This window comes from Enhydra lutris, unplaced genomic scaffold (assembly GCF_002288905.1).
Source record: "Enhydra lutris kenyoni isolate GAN:26980312 unplaced genomic scaffold, ASM228890v2 scaffoldscaffold2, whole genome shotgun sequence".
Classification (NCBI taxonomy): domain Eukaryota; kingdom Metazoa; phylum Chordata; class Mammalia; order Carnivora; family Mustelidae; genus Enhydra; species Enhydra lutris.
The window spans coordinates 85,572,789-85,578,589 of record NW_019154086.1 but is presented as its reverse complement, the minus strand read 5'-3'; the positions used below and the strand labels follow the sequence as shown (position 1 = coordinate 85,578,589).

Sequence of the window (5,801 nt, the reverse complement as noted above, 5' to 3'; positions counted from 1 at the left end):
TGGTACCTTTGGAGATAATTAGGTTTAGATGGGATATAGGAGGTAGCGCCCCCATGATGAGACCACTGCCTCTGTAAAGGGATGTAAGTACAGAGCTCTCTTCACCCTATGAAGACAGAGTGCAGACTCATCTGTGAAGCACAAGAGTAGTCTTAGCAGAAATCAACTCTGCCAGTGCCTTGATCTTATACTTCTCAGCATCTAGAACTATGATGAACATGTGTTTGTTGTTTAAGTCACCCAGTCCATGATCTTTTTGTTATAGCTTTATTGACTAAAACAGCTATATTTCCATGGGAGCCAGACAGAATCACTGTAAATCCTTGCATGCAGCCCATGAAGTACGCGCTTAGACAGTATCGATTCTCTTGCTAATAAAAAGAGTCTCATCACTCCAGACATTCCTTATCTAAAGCCAGTGATAATATTTCACCTGTTTACTTCTTAGGTTTTTACCTAAACCTAACAAAATAGAGGCTTTAAGAAAACAGGAATTGAGTTTCAGATTTGTAAACTAATTTTTTTAGACTGCTATTTGTAATATCCTTCAGTTTAGAACATTGGGTGTTATTAAAGGGCTCATGTAAGGGACACCTGGGTGGTTCAGTGGCTTAAGCGTCCAACTCTTGATTTCAGTCCAGGTCATGATCCCAGGTTTGTGAGATCGAGCCCAGTGTTGGGCTCTGTGCTAGGCACTGATATAATTCTGTGCTGGGCACGGAGCCTACCTAGGATTCTCTCTCTCCCTCTACCCCTCCTGGCTCACGAGCTCTCATGTGTGCTGTCTGTCTCTCAAATAAATAAGTGAATCTTTTTTAAAAAAGGCGGGGGGAGGTTCATGTTAGAAATTGGGCTTCAGGTGGGAGCAGTTATCACAGAGATGTGGATGTCACCGAGGTAAAGGCCTCAATAAACACCTGCAAAGTCTAGCCTAGGTTTGCCATTGTCTTAGATAGACATTTAAATTTCACTGTGAACCTTTTCTTGCAATGATTTTTTTTTTCTTGCAATGATTTTTTTTTTTTTAATTTGCAAAGCATTTTACTATTATGAAAACAAGTGCAGTCTAGTTAGGAGAAAACCAACTTGACTTTAAATTACACACACCTTAATGACAAGACTCCGCACCACATGTGAATGTAAAACATTTAATTTAAAAATGTTGACACTACAATATATAAAATAGCTATTATAAATGCACATAGTGTATTCTATAGCTGCCAGGTTTACTTTTTTTTTTTTTCTTTTTCTTTTTCTTTTTTTTTTAAGGAAACTGTAAGTTACACTGTGGTTAAGACTTGTATCTTCACCCTTGAAAAAGCCCACATTCTATCACAGTGATGTATGGTCAGACTTAACAGCCCCAATTGTTAAACACTTGGATCAAGTCATAACCAGTTTTATTGCAAAAGGACCCTGTACACATTTATCAATTCTAGTACCTTAATAGCTACCCAACAAGTCATTAACATACAGAAACATGCATCATGAGAAGCAAGAAGTATCACCCATCCCTTCTGCATATTAGCAACTTGTCACTCCTGAGCAACAGTGCTCACATCACTGAGGTCTGTGAACAGTCACTTTTCGCATTCATCCTGAGTGAAAGATGGAATGACTTAAGTACAAATGCAACATATTATAAACAATTTCCTACAAAAAAAGTCACAAATTAAACCAAAGTATTTTACAGAATTTACTACAAAACACCATAAAAACTGCCTTCACTTAAGCTCTCTCTCCCCGTATCCGGCGAGCCAACTGGATGTCTTTGGGCATGATGGTGACTCTCTTAGCGTGGATGGCACACAGATTAGTATCTTCAAATAAACCCACCAGGTACGCTTCCCTGGCCTCCTGAAGGGCGCCAATGGCGGCGCTCTGAAACCTCAGATCGGTTTTGAAATCCTGGGCGATCTCCCTCACCAACCTCTGGAAAGGCAGCTTCCGGATCAGAAGCTCGGTGGATTTCTGGTAACGACGGATCTCCCGAAGCGCGACGGTGCCGGGCCTGTAGCGATGAGGTTTTTTCACCCCACCGGTGGAAGGGGCGCTTTTCCGGGCGCTTTAGTGGCCAGCTGTTTGCGGGGCGCTTTCCCACCCGTGGATTTACGGGCAGTCTGCTTGGTTCGGGCCATTTTCTTTTACCCAATGCCGAAGTCTTAGACCGCTTCTTCGACCGCCGCGCCGCTCCTGCTGCCCAGTGAGGAGCCGCAGTGGCCGAGCAAGGAAAAAGAAGACCCTCCAACGAGGGTTTTGAAACTAACAGGCTACCTTATAACTAGTGCTGTCGATGCATTTAGTGAGTTTTGTGAATCCATACTGGAGTTTCTATTTCTTATAAATGGCAGAAGTTGCACAAATGTTGTAGGTTTCACAAAGCAGAACTGGATTTCTTTTTTTGGGTGGTATTAGAGCTCCTTTTCATTCTTATCTCAGATCACTTAAGTTTTTAAAAATACAGTGATTTTGATGACTGGAAAGGGTGAAAAAGCCAAATAGCAAATTTAGTGGAATATACTAAAGTTCTAACGGAATCTGATCTTTGGGGGGGAAAAATTTAGAAAATGTTCTTATTTTGTTTGTCCTTATGCTGTGTTTGTTTCACAGGGTACGGTTTTATTTTCTAGAGTGACCACTGTTGAACATTTGTGTGCCAATGTAATGAACTTTCTAAAACATATCATTGCCCAATAAAAGTGAAACAGGTTGATAGCATATCTGAATGTGAGCTAAAATGTTGACTGTTTCGGGTTAATATTCTAGCATGTCTCCAAACCAGAGTCTCACGAAGGATCCTGCTTACTGTAGTGCTATGCTGCCCAGTGAGTAAAGGTCATTGGAGACACAGGGCACAGTTCTTTTTATGTGATGTAGACTTGTTCTTCTCGTTCTCCTTTTCTCAGAGAAAACCTATTTTATAAACTTTTACTGACCTCTCCCCAGGCATCATAGTGCATTTTCTTCCCCTTTTATCCAAATTGAAGCTCACATACTGCTTTCCCCGTGCTTTCATGGTGCCCTTGGTTTTACTTCGTTGTAGACTTTATCATGTGACACTGAGTTTGTGACTTGTCTCCATCTCCCGTATTTGATTTTGAAATGCTCAAAAGCCTGATTCCTATGCCTGTCTATCTCAGCGTCTGTCACACTTCTTGATACTTTATGTGCGCTTGAGCACGTTAAATGAAAGAGGGAGCTCTGCAATTTCATTTGTCTCCATCTAAATTTGTATCTCATTTAAGTAAAAATATATATTTCATGTAGTTTGATCATGTTATATACAGTCTTTAGTTTGGTAGACTGGAGTTCCTACTACACTGAGCTACAACTGAAAAGAAGTCAAGTTTTGCGTAATTTGGACAGAAATTGAGAGAGGAGATACAAGTGGAAGTACTTCTTTCCTTGATAGCTCAAATATTCAATAAAGACTGACTGGATGCATGCTATGTGTCAGGCAATGTGTTAAGACATGGGAGGTACAAAATGAGTCAGGGAGCATAATACCAATCCAGTACAGCAGTGAAGATCAAGAACTTGAGGGTTCTTGGAGGGTTGCTGGAAGTATCTTTGATTTGGCCTACCTTTTTGGCATAAGTAAACTACTTTTTTGTATTTTATTGTTTTTTCTACGTTACAGAAATTTTAGCAATTAGAGAAATTGCTTATAATCTTATACCTCAAAATTTAATTATTCATGGCATAATTATTACCCCCAACAGCTTACCCCTTCTCTCTATATATCAATTCCAAAACTGGGACCACAACATATATGTACTTTTGTATATCGATTTTTGTTTGTTTGTTTTACTCAGTATCTCTGTATTCTTCCTTCATGTTATTATACTGACTTCAAAAATATTGTGGTAAAATAAAATCTCTCCTATTACTGAGTGTTTATGTTATTTTCTATTTTTCTTTTGATAGTGCTGTAAAAGACATACTTGACTATAATACTTGATCATAACCATGATTGATTTTGTGAAATGGATTACTGGATAACAAATTTGTGTCAAAGGATTTAAGCATGGGAAACAAATCCAACAAGGTTACTGAAATCTTCTGTTGGTTTAAAGAGTTTGAAATTTTCTTCATAGATGTTGAGATTAGTTAAAAATAGTAATAATTATTATCTTTCTTCTCTCTTTTTTTTTTTTTTTTTAGCTTACTATTTTGCCCAGAAATTCTAATGTCTAAAATGGGCTGGTAGGAATCCAGCCTCTTCAATTATGTGCTGAAGAGTTAGAATACAAGGTCAAGGGGTGCCTGGGTGGCTCAGTGGGTTAACTCTCTGCCTTTGGCTCAGGTCATGATCTCAGGGTCCTGAGATCAAGCCCCTCAATCAGGCTCTCTGTTCAGCATGGAGCCTGCTTCCCCCTTCCTCTCTCTGCCTGCCTCTCTGCATACTTGTGATCTCTGTCTGTCAAATAAATAAAATCTAAAAAAAAGTGGGCTTTCTTAGATTTTCAGCCACCAAATTTTAATGTTGAATCCCCTAGTTTTTATCCATAAATATAATTTGTGTATCCATTTAAGAGGATTTTATTTTTTTTAATTTTTAAAATATTTTATTTATTTATTTGAGAGAGAGAGAGAGCATGAGAGGGGAGAAGGTCGGAGGGAGAAGCAGACTCCCCATGGAGCTGGGAGCCCGATGCGGGACTCTATCCCGGGACTCCAGGATCATGACCTGAGCCAAAGGCAGTCGCTTAACCAACTGAGCCACCCAGGTTCCCTAAGAGGATTTTATTAATAAGATTGGGAACTTTTGACTTGTTGATGTGATAGAGATTTTCTAATACTGAAAATACCAGAATTCTCATTATAAACTAATTAATAATGATGAGATATTATAATATATTAAAATTAGTCTTACAGAATTTTATTTAGAATTTTAATGGTTATTCATATGCATAGTTGATCTATATTATGTGTATTGTATACATATGTAAAATATATATTTTTTGTTTTGGCTTTGCTACCACTTCATATTTATTGTATGAATTATGAATTTTTAAGAGACAAGCAATATTCTATTACAACTTGAAAGGCCAGCCTCTAAAATCTTAAGCTTTAGTAAGCTTAAATTGTTTTAAACCATTTTAAACTATAACATTCAGTTTATACCATCCTCTCATTTTCTTATTCTCAGAGAAGTTCTTCTCATTCATCATCGTCGTCATCATCATCCAATTTTCTGGTTCCTTGAATGAACCATTGTCTTTCAACTTCACTTTTCTCTCCCATCTCTGTGGAGCTAGTCACCTCAACCCCTAAACTAATCCAAATTTAGCCTGACATCCTGCTATTGAATTCCAAAATTTAGGCAGCTGAAAAAATTCCAGCTCCTTTCAGGGAATTTCCAGTCATACTTAAGATGGATCCTCAGGGCTACGTACAAAATAATGGAGTAACCCCAGCATAATACCTACAAGAGCATACTAGAGTATAAACTGAAGAAGGGTATGAATTTTTGACTCTTGTTGGTGCTTGTACCCCTGCACATAGAAAAGTACTTGTACACAGTATGTTGGTTGAATAAATGAAAGGACATGTTCCCTGAATTCCTACTGTGTTAACTGTCTTCCTTCTATTAAATTTTCTCATGTTTCACTATTTTCATTCTTAACTTGGCCTGACCTGTGCCCTGATTAAATCTTCAATCTCAGGGGTCACTATGCTCCCTTTGCACACTACTTGAGGATTACTGAATTAATTCCAGTTCTCTGAATCCATCCTATATGCTCACAGTTCCATGCTCTGCTCAAGAAGTTTCTAACACTTCCTGGAATAATCTTGGT

The 5,801-nt window shown here is 38.3% G+C and overlaps 1 pseudogene across 1 annotated transcript; it reads right to left on the bottom strand.

The window, feature by feature from the left end:
* Window positions 1-1,256: 1,256 nt before the first annotated feature.
* LOC111148207 lies at window positions 1,257-2,211 on the bottom strand (annotated as a pseudogene). Its single transcript, XR_002640679.1, has one exon. The product of XR_002640679.1 is annotated as a histone H3.3-like (transcript).
* Between the last annotated feature and the right edge of the window lie 3,590 nt (window positions 2,212-5,801).